General features: G+C 50.9%; 1 long non-coding RNA gene across 3 annotated transcripts in view; it reads left to right on the top strand.

The window, feature by feature from the left end:
• Positions 1–745: 745 nt before the first annotated feature.
• Positions 746–15,812, top strand: part of LOC122237253 — a 36,763-nt gene continuing 21,696 nt past the window's right edge. For 2 of the 3 annotated variants that reach the window (XR_006215617.1, XR_006215573.1), the window contains exons 1-2: positions 746–1,209; positions 9,544–9,642. This is a non-coding gene — a long non-coding RNA (uncharacterized LOC122237253). Of the gene's footprint in view, positions 1,210–9,543; positions 10,267–15,812 lie in introns of those variants that run through there. The other variant, XR_006215595.1, reaches the window with a different exon arrangement.

Here is a 15,812-nt window from a genome sequence, read left to right as displayed (position 1 = left end):
GCTTCCTGAGCTGTCGGGTGTTTTGCAAGCTCTTTTCTGTCCGTGGCACTGTGTGGGGCGGTGTGCGAGGCAAATTAGGTGTGAGTGTTCTCTGTCCTCTAAGGCCTGTAATCCAATGCCGTATGTGCTCATACGTGCAGCACAATTATTCTTTGTGATTTTGTCACTACGCTACCCGCTGCTTGCTTCGCGTGTCGTGTCTCTGCTCCTCACCTTCCCTCAACCCAGCGATCCCTCAGGGGAGCTGTGGAGCCCGAATTCTGATTTGCCATAATTAAGGCGAGCAGGCAAGAGGTGAATGATCCATTGAAGTGAATCCACTCTGTTTTGGTTTTTAATGTCTATTATTTATTTTTGAGAGAGGGAGAGTGCGAGCGGGGCAGGGGCAGAGAGGAGGGGGGCACAGAGGATCCAAAGAGGGCTCCACGCTGACAGCAGAGAGCCCCACGTGGGGCTCGATCTCACAAACCATGAGATCACGACCTGAGCCCAAGTCAGACGCTCAACCAACTGCACCACCCAGGTGCCCCAGAGCAAATCCACTTTCAAAGCACCTTTTGTGTGTGCCTGCCGCAGGTTGGGCGTTTTGATATGTCACTGGCATCGGAGTGAACGGGGTACATGGGTCACAAGGAGCTGTCACCATTTCTCCCCGGGGTGCTGAAGCGGGCACGTGTGAGGGAGCGCAGAGGAACTCAGGGCAGGGGGAGGCCCCAGAGGATGAGTTTAGGCAAAGAGATAAAGGGGAACTGAGACCAGGGGGCCAGGCAGCAGCCGGCCGAGCGAACGAGGAGGCCGGGGCAGCCGGGGCAAGACAAGCAGGGCAGGTGCGTAGAAGCCCAGGGCAGGCGGTGGGCCTGGAGCTCAGGATGTGCGGGAGAGGAAACCAGAAGCACGTTCCTGGGCCAGATCCCAGCGGGGCCCAGAGGCCTCTCGAAGAAATGAGGCCTCCACCCTAAAGACAGCGGACATTTTCCTCCAGGCGAGGGGCAGATTCTCCTTCTAGAAACTGCCCCAGGGGATAACGGGCAAGAACTCCCAGAGGAGTGCAAGAACGGAGGCGGGAAGACCCCAGAGAGAGACGGTGGCCTGATCCGAGGACGCCTCAGGGGGCCCGACTGAGAGGCGGCAGGGCGGAGGGACAGGCCTGAAGGCTCCAGACAGTTGGATGAGTCTCGGAGAGCAGTCGGACGTGGGGTGAACACTACGGTAAGCCCTGGGGTGGGGGGTGTGTGGATATTACTAGACAGCAGTTAAGTAAGGGACGACCACATCCGCGTCGCTCTTTTCCTCTTCTAAGAGGCTTCTGGCCGTGTGTGAGAGGGAGGGAGGAGGGCCTTAAGAATTCCAGCGTCCGGCTCCCAAAACCTGCTCCCGGTGCCCAGCTGCGGCTGCCCTCTCGGCACCTGGCCCCGTTTGTCAACCTGCCCCAGACTGGCTCTGCGCAGAAGGTCAGTGCCAAGAGCCACCCTCCACCTCTGCTCGCTTCTGGCCGCCCCGCGGCCCGGCGGCCTTCTCTGGGGCCGCGTCACAGGACCTGAGCTTCGGGGCGTCTGAGGACGGGCCCTCTGCCCGTCTGGCCCGTGCCCACCCGTCGTGCACTGGAACAGCTTCTGCGACCGGCGCCCGGACCCCGGACCCGCTAAAACGGTGACTTCGAGCCCAGAGGCTCACGGGGTCCCTGCGCCCGGCTGAAGCGTGCGGCGTGAGCTGTTCGTGCAGTGGGAGTTGGGCCCGGAAGGCCAGGTCCGTTCCCTCAGGTAACGTCTACTAAGCACCTACTGCGTGGGACACACCGAGGGGCATCAGAGCATCGGAGGCGTGGTGGAGGAGGCCACCCCAAAGGAGCGTGGGAAACGAGGCAGAGAGAGGCAACGACCAGGCAGGGACGCGCCAGCCCGGCCCAGACATTGGTCACAGACACCAGGCGCACTCTTCATCGTTGACACGCAATTTTCAGCGGTCGGGTGTTCGGGAGCTTTCAACGCCAGTTGTTAGGCCGTGAGAGGACGTACGCCACAGAAATCGGCCAGTCCTACAAATGCGGCCTCTCCCATCCCACACCTCACCCATCTCCTTGAAGCCCTACAATCCCTGCCCCCTTCTCCCCTCCCCGGGTTCTGGGATCCATCAGACGGCGTGCAGGACAGCAGGCCACGTCCCTGGGGAGCCTGGCAAACTGTGTGGAACCTCGGGTTAGCTTTGGGGCTTGACGCTATGAGCAGCAGAGGACTGGGATGTGGGGGGGCCCTGGCTTCCCGCCCCCCCCCAACGCTCAGCCGTAGAAGTAGGGGGGCTCAGTTCTGTGGCTGCAGGTGGCGAAGGAAGCGTGGCTGCGTGGGGTCAGGTTGGTCTGTCACAGTCCAAGAGGAAACTGAGGCAGGGTGGGCAGCGGGGGCCAAGCCAACGTCTCCATCACCTTCTACTGCGAGGACTTATGACTCCATGCCTCCACCTCCCCATCTGTAAAATGGGGACACTGCCATCTGCTCAACAATGGTTGGGACTAAGGGATGTAAGGTGTGGAGCACTATCACGGCGGGCACAGAGTAAGCCCCTTGCAGCAGAAGCCGACCTGGCTGCTGGACCTTCCCGATATCCTCACGGGAGGAGCGGGAGATCGTCCCGGTGGACTCATCTGAGTCTCCCCTTTCCTTCCTCTTGTTTTTACTTTTATCCCGTGACTAGACTGGACTTCCAAAACTCCCTGGCCGAGAGCTCCCTAAGGATCTCAATCATCAAAATCTTCTGGAAACCCCTTAAAACCCGGATCCGGACTCGCCGAACAGTATGTTGGCCAACCCAGGAACGTGCTTGTTCCGAAAGCTCCCCGGGGATCCCACTGGTGACCTAGGCTGGGAGCCTCCCACCCCCACGTCGGGGCTCCAGAGGCCAGGCACCGTGACCACTCAAGGTGGCCAATGTCTGAAGATAGGGATGATCCTTTTATTTAGAGGTGGTTTTAAATCTGGGAATCAGACCTTGCAATAAACAAGTGTGTGCCTTCTGACAAAGTAATGCAAACCAATAACAGCCTCCAATAATGCTATTTTTAAAAGGCTTTAAATAACTTTTTCAATGCAAAACAACCCACTCAGGCGGACTTAATTCGTTTTATGGGCCAGCTGAACCGCTAGGGCTCTGAGAGCCTCGCCGCATCGCCAATCAGAGCTGTATCATCTGTCCCCACTTGGGTGACCGGTGCTGCGGGGTTCAACCAATAGGTTCCACATGGTCCCCACCAAAAGGACGTGATCTATGTAGCCCCCTCTCCCCGGCTTTGGGACAGCGGCTGGCACGGTCTAACAGAACTGCCCGTGCTCTTAACTGCACTGTTTCATGCACCAGAAAGTTCTTCTTCTGAGCCTCTGCCTCCTGGCGAAGCTGGAGCTAAATTCGGCCGATGCGTTGTCCCTGATAAGTTAACGTTACAGGCTCCGCAAGGGTGACCTCAAATCCACACTGCGATTACCAGCAGTTCAGCCAACGCCGTGAGCTTCATAGCCCACTCGCTGCCTTTTAATTAAAATTCCAAGTTGGTGTTTTTGTTTGCAAAGGAAGGATGGAGCCCATGAAGGTCACTCAGTCCAGGCGCTGCTGGGAGGAACGCCTGGCTGCACATTTACACTTCAGCAGCTCCTGGGAGGGCAGCGCGCTGCGGCAGGAAGGATTTCTAACAACTTCCAGAATGTTTTCCAGATATAAATAGCCTCTACGGCATGATATATTCTAGCAGGAAAGACGGGAACAAAAGTAGGTTATTGACTGGCAGATGCCTGCCTTCCAGCGGGCACTGGATCATCAGCACTGGGCTCCTCCCAGCTATATTTAGCATCCGCATTAATGTACTGCCGAACAATGCCCTTTAGAAGAGCCACATAAATCAGAGGAGGGAAGATTGCTAAAATTTATGAAGCAATCACCGTGAGCAACCCCTGGGCACAATCGCCGTGATAAATACCTTGTTAAGCCCCCTGCCCATCCCCACCTTATGTTTCTTGTTAACACGAGGGGTCCCTGACAGAGCGCTGCCCCTTCCCAAAGGAGAAGCCATCTGCATTTCGGAGCCATACAGCAGCCTGTGCCCAACCCAACCTGACAAAACCACTCTCACAATTACAGCGACGGGAGGGCCCTGGAAGCGAGCAGTCTCCCCCGGATTTTCCAGGGTGATCTCAATTTTGCATCGGCACTCTGTTCTTTTGAACAGCAAAAATCGTTCACTACAGAAGCAAATAGGTTTTCACGGTCGCTCCCCGGCAAAACGTTCCACGGAAGAAATGGCACAGTTCGGAGGACAATCCTTTGTTGGACTGTGCTCCCTGGTTCAGGGCCCAGAAATCAGGATCCATCCTTGGTTTGAACTCCCCTATTTTGAAAATGGAAGCGAAGAGTCCTCTCCCCAAGAGAGATCCAGCCAGGCCACAGGAGAAGCGACTCTTGGGTCTGACACGAGGCGAGCTCACCAGGACCCCGCGTTGCCTCAGAAGGAGAACCGATTGATAATTACACTGGTTGGTTCTGGCCTCTGATAGGACAGCCGACTCCGTAGCAGGCACGCAGGGACGTGGGTAAGGGTGAATCTGAAACCAGCTCAGTCGCTTTCTGAGTGGTCTTGGGCAAAATCCTCCAGCCCCTCAGGCTGTCTGTTCCTCATGTGTAAAACGGAGACACTAAGAATACAAACCAAAAGGCGTTGTCTCGAAAATAAAAAGAGCGAGTGCACACCAAGGCATTTATCACGGTAACTGGTGCAAAGTGCTAGAGAAATACTAGGTCTTATTATGCCAGTCGTCGATCCCCCAAAGGGAAGAGAGAGTGATAGAAATAGGGAGATTTTGCAAACGTGGACTCCTGAGCTCTGCCTTCATCACCTCAAAGCCAGCGGATGTAGGGTAGGTGGGAGAGGACAGAGTTGTCTACCACCTTGCCATTGAGAATACTACTCATCCACTGAAATATGAACTGAGTACCCACCGTGCGCTACGTATTGTATGAGGAGGGTCATGCCTTTGCCTTCGTCTTCCCTCTCACAAGACAGGATTGGGTATTCTGACCTATGCTGCGAGATTATAATGAAATAAATCCAGTCCACTCATGGATTGGTCGCATTCACACAGATCATTTTTATTTTTCATGGCGGTAATGTGGGTATTATTCATGGCGCATAATTTTCGGAAATAACTGAGATGTTAGTGTAACTGGGACAAAGCAAAGACCTTTTGTGTATTAAATAAGAAGAGACTCAAAAGGAGGGATTTTTCACCTCAAAACTTTAGTGTTTTTTTTTTTAACCATTTCGGTGCACCCTTAGAGCAAGATGTCGGTATTGAACCGAATAGCGCTACGAAGTTATGAGGAAGGTCCTTTGCTGAACGTAGCCGTGAGTGAAGGTGGGTAATATGCTAAGATCTAGGTACAAGAGGATGAAAAAGTGCCTCGGCTCCCCCCTCAAGACAATGGAATTGGCTGGTGCGTGAAAAGAACGGGGATGACAGAGCCCACATTCAAACCCTAACTCTCCAGCTCTGTCACTGTGTGAGTCTCTTGAAGCAGATCACCCAACCTCTGTAAGCTTTAGTTTCCCCATCCGTACAAATGCACATAATGAGACCTAAGTCCAGGGTTCTCGTGGGGATTAGATGAGGGAACGTATCGAAAGAACCCGGCATTTTAGAGATGTGGAATACAAGAAGCGTCTTCCTCCCTGGACAACAGGCCGCTCCCCTCCTGTCTCGTCCCCACCCCCAGGTGAGTGAGAAGTCCCCTCTCACCAGGTGAGTGAGAAGTTTAGACCAAGGCCAATCACAGGTGTGCCCTCCTCTCCTCCAGACGCCAACATCTTTCTAGTGATGAACTCAGATTAATAGGAACGTCAAAGCAGTGTCTCACTTTGGCTTCTGCCCTCACCACTCTCCTGAAACTCTGCAAGACCTTTGAATCTCCAAAGCCAGTGGCCTTTGGCTGAGATTCATTTTCCTCCCTTTTTCTGGTAACACTTGACACTGGCTGATTTCCATCTCGAAATCCTTTACTCTCTGGTTTCTATGATATGATACTGCTCTGGGTTTCCTCCTGCCTACACGATACTTTCCCTCCTGTCTACATTACAGGCTCCACTCGTCTTCTGATTTGCAAATGTGGGATGCCCCAAAGTTTCTAGAGCTCTCCTCTTTCCAGTCTCTCCACCCTCCCCTATAGCGGTCTCATTCGTTTCAATGGCTTCAACTTTCTCTTCCTAAAATCATGGCTCCTGGGCCTGCCTCTGTGGCTCTGACGTGTTTTCTAAGCCCTACATACGGGTTGAATACCCGAATACCTACAGAAGCCAGGCAGGAAATATAAATAATATATATACCAGGCTGGTGTATAAATATAAATATAAATATAAATATAAATATAAATATAAATATAAATATAAATACAAATATACCCGGCGGGACTCGAGGGAGTGGTGGAGACTGTTGCAAAGCAGAAAGCACGTTCTTCACTCTCAACTCAAGCCAATTGTTGTCTTGCAAGAATGAGGGCCCAGTGATTCCAAATCTTAAGATTTTTCCAAAAGAAGTCAAAAATGCAGATTTTTTAATAAGCCGTTAATTAACGACTAATTCAGCTGTTTTTTATATAAACTTATTTATTTATTTATTTTGAGAGAGAGAGAGAGAACACAAATGGGAGGGGCAGAGAAAGAGGGCGACAGAGTTTTCTAAGTGGCCTGGATGCTGACAGCTGAGAGCCCAATGCGGGGCTCAGACTCATGAGCCAGGAGATCATGATCTGAACCAAAGTCAAACACGTAACTGACTAAGCCACCCAGGTGCCCCTCAGCTGTTTTTAAGTCATGCAGCTTACCCAGCGCGGGACAAACTCCTTCTGAAAGCCAAGTGTGGCTCATGAGCAACCGATTTGCCATTGTATTCTAGACCCACAAGTTTAACTATTCATTTTAAACTTCATTTGGAAGCCTTGCTGGAACCTCAACTTTAACGTATTCGAAAGTCACCACAATCTTCCCTAACACAGCCCCTCTTACTGGTCTACACTTCAAATATTACCAGTTCCATTCTCCCAGGGACCCAGGTTTTGAAACCTCTGCATCACCTTCAACTTTTTCTTCGCTTTCCTCTCAACTGACCAGCTCGGCTGTATTACCTTTGCAAACAGTCTTGAACCTACATCCCCATTATATTCCCATCGTCACCATTAGTCCTTCACCGAAATACTGCAGTAGACAGTGTCCCCGTCTCTGTCTCTCCCCATCTTAATCCGTCTAATCACACTGGCAGATTGACTTTCCTAAAGGACACCTTTTCACGTCACTCCCCCCTTCAAAAGCTTCGCGGCTTCCTATCACCTCTGAACTTTAGTATATCCTTCTCCACCTGACACTCAAGAGCCCCCATAATCTAGGACAGATACGACCAGTTGTCCTTGAATATCCATTCTCTCCTCCTTCCAAGGCAAAAGAACCCCCAATGTGTTGCTGGAGATGTAGACACCTAAAATAAAGAGTGTATTTCACAGGACCCCTTGCGGCTAGGTGAGACCATGTGACTGAGTTCTCGCCAATGGAATGCATGTGAAGTTCTATGCAGTAGTTTCTGGGAGGCTCTCTAAGAGATAGGACACCTATGCCTTTACCACCTGCTCCTTGGTCCCTTTCTTCACCCTGATGTCTACCATATGATGCTGCAGTCTTAGACCACCAATGAAAGTCCCACACAGTGGAGTAAGAAGAGAGACAGAACCAGGGCACCATACCAGCCCTGGGGACCATCGGACTTCACAGATTTATATCCTGTTGAGCCATTGTTACCGTTGGCTTTCTGCCACCCTCAGCCAAGCTTAATCCTCACTATTACGGATCTCACCTAACGTGCCCCTTCTCGCTCCCCTGACCACAGCCTATCCACCGTTCAAGGCAAGCGATACACATCGACCCTCCTATCCTACCCCTCTGCTTTTTTCCGCGCTACACCTGATTGCTTTTCTCTTACTGAAAGTCTAGCCCCGTCTCAAGACCCAGCTCATGTCCCCACTTTCACTTCCATCAAGTCATTCTTCGTCCCCCAAGAGCACGTGACTTCTCTCTCTAAATCCTGTCAGCAGCGAACTTACTCCTCTCACATTATACTTGTTGCAACACACACACACACACACACACACTGCTTGCCCTGTGCAGATGAAACAGGGTGAGTCCCCGATACCACGTGTTTAGGTGACCTGAGGAAAGTCACCCCTGGGACAGCAACAAACAGCTGAGGGGTGTGCACAGAGGGCGTCTCCTCACAGGTCTCAAGGTGACAGGGGACAGAGAGGTCTTGCGGGCAGGCTCTGTGTGCGGATGACCTGGTGTTCGATGCACCAGCTGGAAACACCATCTCCACATCACTTCTTAGAGCCCCGTGGCTCCAGATCTCAGGACCAAGTGATTGCACACTTTCCCTGGCTCTCCCCCTGCCTTGCTTCTTCCCTACCGTCCCCTGGTCAAGGACGGCCCTGAGTTAAACGCCTGACGAATGGGCCGTTTGACTTCTTTATCGTTGATCAGAAGCACATTTGAAAACTTCTGCCTCGGACATTGTCTCGACCGCACCTCAATTCCACAAACGCTTCTAGATTTGTTCTTTTGGAACCTGCCTCTGAACGACAGTAAGAATAGCCCGGCTTGGCAGAGGGTCCGGGTTCGGATTACATGACATATGGCCCTGTTGGATGCCAGCCACGCTGTCAGATCACCCGGGGGGCTGGTCTTGGTGCCTGGGAGCCGCTTACCTGAGAACCCCCATCACCCCTCTCAGCAGATACCTCTGGCAAAAGATGACATTTGAATGTAAACAGCAAAGACGAGAGTTGGGAAAGGAGACAGAAATATCGGCTCCCTCCAGGCCCCGGGCTACCCTAGACTGAGCCTGCCAGGGAGTCGGATGCTCGCTTCCGACCGAACCCGCCCTTGCTGCTCTCGGGGTGACATCTGTTCTCTCAGGAACGGCTCAGCTTTTCAGCAGGCCGCGCGGGAGGTTTGCGCCGCCTCCGACAGGAGAGGCCCCTTGCCCCGGACTCTGTCCTCCCAAATGCCCAGCTTAGGCTTCCAAAGCACAATTCAGAGCCGAGGGGGACCGCGGGCGGGAAGAAAGGAGACAGCCGTCCACGTCGCGGGCCTGACGTGAGGCATCCCCAGCAGGGAAGAAGGAACAGGGCACGGGGAGGGGAGAATGGTGAGGAGTTGGTGTCCCTCAGTTAAAAACAAGCGTCCCCGTCAGGTACCGAAGGCCAGCCCGTCCATGGCTCTCTCACCCCTCAAAGCAAACCTCTGATCCTGGCTATTGATTCTACTGTCACTGCAGACACACGGCATTTTTCCAGGCACTTTCAAAGGGATTCATGCAGGCCTAGACCTTGGCTAGGACCTTGGGTTTGTTGTTTCTTAACCGGCCCTCCGCTTTTATTGTTTTTGCCATTTTTCTTTTTGTGGGCTACTTGAAACTTCTTCTTTATTTTCGTTAACTTATTTCATCTTCTGCTTGTTTCTTTTTCTAGGGGCAACAAGAAGTGTTCGAGCCTCGGGTGCCATGGGATGGTGCCCCTGAGATGTCTCAGATCTGCAGTCAGCAGACGTGTTCGGTCAAGAGCCACACAGTAAGTGTGCCTAGATTCGGCAGGCCACGTCGTCTGTGTCAAAACTACTTTCTGTAGCTGTTGTAGCATAAAAGCAAGCTGCCCGAGATGGTACAGAAACAAACAGGCATGCTCGTTTGCCAGTGACACTTTGCAAAAAAACAGTCGGCAAGCAGATTTGACCTGTGGGCCATCGTTTGCCGATGCCTGCGCTAAATCCAGAGCTGATCCAGATGTGGAGACCCCAAGAAAAGAGCCAAGCAAGGAAACTAATCTCATCAGCCTTTCCACCAGGCACCCATTCCTATTCCCAACCTGCTAAGAGTTACACAACCTCTTTGCTCACATCTGAGTCTCTTAGGAACCCCATTTATGGTCCTCAAGAATCACCCAGAACTCTCCTAGTCAGACCACAGACAACGTTTTCATTCTCATCCGTTAGCACCGACCCTGCACGTGCCCTGGTTTTCATCTCCACCCAGGGCCAGGCCATGGGTTTTATTTCTGGACAAAGTGCTAGTGGGAGCATAAAGGGACACGGCAACAAAAATTTACCCGCGGTGTCAGAAACGAATTCACAAAGGCAACATAGGGACTGGGGCTCTGCCGGGCCAAGAAGGAAAAAACATACATCCCAGGTAGAGGAAAGAAATTAGTAAATAGAAAACCCGTACAATAAGATTTTGATTTTAGAAAGATGGTTTCAATATGGTGGAGTAGAAGAGGGTGGGACCAGAGCAAGGAGACAAAACAACGAGCTGTTACAAGAGCCCAGGCAAATTAGGACAAAGATCCCAACAAAGGGACATTTCTTTCATAGCAATAGCAGCACATTAAGTAATGGTGGATCTTACAGTCAACAGCGTGTGTTGAAAACACAGTAGAAAATCAAATCACAGTCGAGCCGGTGCTGTGGACTGAATCAGTGCGTTTTCCCAAAGTTCCTACGTTGAAATCTTAACCCCCAGGGTGGCGATGGTATTAGGAGACAGGGTCTTTGGGCAGTTATCAGATCACCAGGGTGGAGCCCACATGATGGGATCAGTGCCCTTACAGGAAGACACGCTTCCTCTCTGGCCTCTCCATGTGAGGATCCAATACGAAGTCAAGAGGTCAGCAGTCCGCAAACCAGGGAGGGGACACTTACCAGACACCAATCTGCCAGCACCTCGATCTTGGACTTTCCAGCCTTCAAAAATGTGAGAAATAGGTGTTTGTCGCTTAAGTCACCCAGTCTAGGATATTTTGTTGTAGCACCCAAACCAACACAGCTGGCAAGTCATCAGATATGAACAGTTTCTATCGTAATATTGAAAGAATGGAGTGATCAACGGAACAGGGGCAGTGGGAGAGGGGATGGGCATTGGTTAGGGTTAAGAATAGATTAACAAAAAAAAATAAATAAATAAATAAAAAAAAAAAAAGGGGCGCCTGGGTGGCTCAGTCGGTTGAGCGCTGGCTTCGGCTCAGGTCTCGATCTCGCGGTCCGTGAGTTCGAGCCCCGCATCGGGCCCCTGTGCTGACAGCTCAGAGCCCGGAGCCTGTTTCAGATTCTGTGTCTCCCTCTCTCTGACCCTCCCGCATTCATGCTCTGTCTCTCTCTGTCTCAAAAATTACATAAACGTTAAAAAAAAATTAAAAAAAAAAAAGAATAGATTAACCATAGGGTTAGATAACATTTAGGTTAGGATTAAAATTAACAGCTTGGCGCAGAATCGAGGCTATCACTGGTTCACTTCCCATTTGAAAACATGATTCGAAAGACTCTTGTAATCTCTCTTACTTCACCAATTCTAAGACGCGCTGTTTTTCGCATTTTACATATCTAGTTTTACACGTTTATTTTTCGCACCACTGCATGTAGGAGATCTCCAAATATTCATGTGTTTCCTCATTTAATTGCGGGACATTTCTTTCATAGCAATAGCAGTACATTAAGTAGCGGTGTTCAAAACACAATAGAAAATCAAATTATTCGAGTTAGTTCAGAGGGAGCAGAACCATCACTGGCATGCATTGTTTGCTAATCGTATTTTTAAATCTTACATCTTCAGCTTTTAGAGACCGTGAAGTACTTTCTCGAAGAAAAGCTAATCAAGCTCACTTACGTATGCAGTGCACTGTGTTTTCTGGAGGGGCCACAGAGGGTTGGGTAGCTAACGTGGTGGTGTTCCGGCAGCGTGTGAGAACACATGCCAATTAAACAATCACCACTGAGGTGGCTTCTGCCAGAAGTGAGCATGGCATTCTTAAAAACGGAAGGTAAGAAACCAGAAAACATCACAGCAAGAGGTATGGAAGTTAAATGCAGGCATTTAGCAAACAGGTGAATTCAGTAAACAAAACAGCTATTTTTAAAACATCTTGTGACTCATTACCAACCTACTCTATGATTTGAGTTCATTCAAATAGGTCTTTTGTTGTGGTTCAAACCGGACTGTGTGAGTTGTGTAATAAACAGAGTGTCATGTGAACATGTTAATTGCCTGCCTCTGCAAGAGGGCTAGAAATTTTAAAAGGTGCCTAAGCATAAGAAAGAAAACCTCTCTGAACAGGAATTCTGTTCTGTTTCCTGGCCACACATCTAGATGAATGGAACCACCTCCTGATGGGAGTCCCTGACCCTGATCCTGTCTGTTCCAAACTGCTTCATATCTCTGCCACTCGGGTTCTTCTGAAGTACCATTTTCACATCTCTGTTGTACTCCAGAACCCCTAATGGCTCCCTAGTGCCTCTCGACTATTGTCCAAACGTGTGTGCCTGACTTGTAAGGCCCCTGATGGAGTCTAAATTCCCGCCCCCGGTTCCCACCATTCCTCTCCTTGCGTCCTCTAACAAAAGCTGACTTAAGTCCACCCTCAAGGTCTTTTCTAAGATGATTTTCTCCCAAACTGGAATGCCCCTTCCGAAACTCCTACCCATCAAATTCCACTCCTTCACGGGGGCTTCCCCCGCTGCAGTCAACAGCCCTGCCATTCCCAGAGCTCCCCTGTGACAGAAACCTGCGATCCCAATCCTGGTGACACAGCCACCCCAGGGGGCTCTGCAGAGGCGGCCATTTTCTGTGTGACTAAGATCCATCGGCCAAAGCCGGCTGGATCAGGATGGGCTCCCAATCTCATCTGGACAGTCGACAGGCATGCCGGTGGGCAGATGAGTTAGCCAGGTGCAAAAGCTCTGCGGCATTAAGGGTGGTGAGGTACAGGCAGACCAGTGAGATCCCCTCTCCTGGAAACATGAACAGAAGATCAAGAGAGAGAGGGAGAGAGCTCAGAGGCCCAGGAGCGAAAACATCAAGTGGTCAAGTTACGTTACCAGTAGAGCCTTAGCGAGGGAGCCAGAGTACCTGCTGCTGCCAGGCCACAAGATTTTGCCCTGTTACAGGAGCAGCCTTGGACCCAGTACAGCCTCCCAAGTTCGCTTTCAATGGGGCTGGTCTAACTCAGTGTCTATTTTCGCCAAGAACACTGTCTGTACACCTTATCCTGGATCCTTATGAGGTCCAAACCACTGCCTGAGATTTCTCTTGCCCCCATGTATCCATACAGAATTTAAGGGGACCGGAATAAGTATTAAATCCAAAAACAAAAGGAGCTAACACGCACAGTGACCTTTCCCAGTCCCTGTGCCCCCACACATCGGCAGCACTTCCAACCTGAAGCATGTCATTTGGTACTCACTACGGAATGTCTCTCAAGGTCACTAACTTTGCACATGCATTAATTTTGCTTCCCAACAGATCATACACTTCCTCAGGGCAGGCCTCGTGGCTCACGTTTCTTTTTTCTCTCTCTTGTCCCGTATGACCTTGAAAAAGTAATTTAATCTCCCCAGGAATCAGTATTCTCAGATGACAGTGGTACCTACTTTCAAGGTTAATTGTGAAGAATCAATGGAAGCATGTCTATAAAGTGTTTGGCACAGTGCCTGGCACACACCGAGTGTCCTGTCAAGTGCTGGTGGAGGAAGTGATGGCAGTGGGGGTGTAACGCTGGTGATGGTCGGATAGTGGTATTGGTGGTAGTCGTAGCGGTGGTGATGGTGGTGGTGGCAGTGGTAGTAGTGACAGTGATGCTGGTGGTGGTGATGGTGACAGTGACGGTGGTAGCAGTACCGGTGATGGGATGGTGGTGGTTGCGCGAGGTCATGAGAGTAGTCATAGATGGTGGTAGTGGTGGTGGTGATGCTGCTGGCAGTGGTTCTGGTGGTGGTTCTGGTGGTGATGGTGGTGGTGGCAGTGGTAGTAGTGACAGTGATGGAGGTGGTGGTGATGGTGGTGGTGGTGGTGATGATGTTGATGGTGATGGTGATGGTGATGTTGGTGGTGATGTTGGTGGTGGTGGTGGTGGTGATGGTGGTGGTGGTGGTGGTGGTGGTGGCGGTGGTGGTGATGGTGGTGGTGGTGGTGATGGCGGTGGTGATGTTGGTGGTGATGGTGGCGGTGGTGGTGGTGATGGTGGTGGTGATGGTGGTGGTGGTGGTGATGGTGATGTTGATGGTGATGGTGATGGTGGAGGTGATGGTGGTGGTGGCGGTGGCGGTGATGGTGGCGGTGATGGTGGTGATGGTGGTGGTGGAGGTGATGGTGGTGGTGGTGGTGGTGGTGGTGATAGTGATGTTGGTGGTGGTGATGGTGATGTTGATGGTGATGGTGATGGTGGTGGTGATGTTGGTGGTGATGTTGGTGGTGATGGTGGTGACGGTGGTGGTGATGGTGGTGGACAATACACATCATACAGTTCTGACCATACGGTAGATGGTTTGGGAGTGTTGACTAATATGTGGGTCATCTGGCAAAGCATATAGCACATGAATTATAAAGGAGAATATGAGCCAGAGATAAGCAGAAGTGAAAAACAACATTTGTGAAGCACTTGCTTAGATATCAAGGCACTTGCTTAGATCGTGAAGCGTATGTTATCTCCTTTATACCTCACAGCCACTCACGGGCAGGAATTCTAACTTAAAGAGGAGAAAACTTAGGATGAAATGGATTTAATCACTTGCCCAATTTTACAAAACTACGTGTGACGCTGCTTGGCTCAAGATCTAGCTAAGTCCAGAACCGTGCCTTTTCCGCTACACCGTGTACTGCACAAAATAAGCCTTTGGGAATTAACAGAAAAAGGGAATCCCAGCAATATCTCCCAATGCAATAATGGTTCCAAAATACAGATTTCATGTTTTCTCAAAAAAGGCCATACTTACGCACACCACACATACAATTTGCACCCCAATATCCCCCATCAGGCTCCATTCTCCATATATATCTGATCAAGCATTTGGAGAAATAAAGTTAAATTACTCGATCCCAACTTTGATCTGAAAAGGAGGAGACACAAAAGTGAGGTGCCAGGAAGTGGTGCTGTTGCTGAGAGAGGGCAAGAGACCATTAGGATGTATTTCAAGTGCAGATCTTTCTAGAAAAGTCCTCAGATGTTAGCCGATTCCATTCCAGAATGGAAATTTTGAAAGGTCTGCTCTGTCAGGGTCTGTCTTCCCGAGCTTTGCGTGTGATTCCGGTTCTGGTAACTCCCAAAACCGGCCAGTGGAGTTCCGGTGCCGGTAACTCCCGAAGCTACCTTCTGGCCAGTGGAGTTAGGAAGGAGGCAAGTGATAACATGTAGGAAGTGTCTACTGCATCCGGGGACTTCACCATCACTCACTTATGTGAAGTTCTCGGTGGCCCTCTGCTGAGCCACGTTTCACCAGGACGAGGACACGAGGCCCAGACGGTGCCTGCTGTGATTCCTTGGTGAGTAAACGCTGAAGCTGTGCTCCCTTCCGGCACTCTCTGTCACATGCCTCGGATGCTCCCTGCAGCCCTGTTACCCCCTCTGTCTCTCCTCCCCCCCCCCCCCCCCCCGAGGCGCCAATTCCCAGAAGCAAAGGCTCTGTGGTCAAGCTGGCTCGGGCTGACTCCAATTCAAATCCAGCGGTGCCCGCTCTAGCCAGGTGACTTCCTGACACTTACCTAATGTCTCTGAGCCTTAGTCTCCTCAGTCTATTTACAGATGATTCCGAGTCCTGAATAGACTATACGAGTAAGTCTTGCAGAGCACAGCCCCACACTCACACACAGTGAGTGTGTGATTTGCTTCGTGATTTTTCTCCCTCTGATTCTCGGTGCGGACTCCTGACTGAAAGCTACAAACCAGCAAAACCGCCGTAGAAAACCAAAGCCCGTTCT

The sequence above is a fragment of the Panthera tigris genome, chromosome A1 (assembly GCF_018350195.1).
Source record: "Panthera tigris isolate Pti1 chromosome A1, P.tigris_Pti1_mat1.1, whole genome shotgun sequence".
NCBI lineage: Eukaryota > Metazoa > Chordata > Mammalia > Carnivora > Felidae > Panthera > Panthera tigris.
The sequence above is the reverse complement of the archived record's forward strand: the minus strand, read 5'-3'. Positions and strand labels throughout refer to the sequence as shown.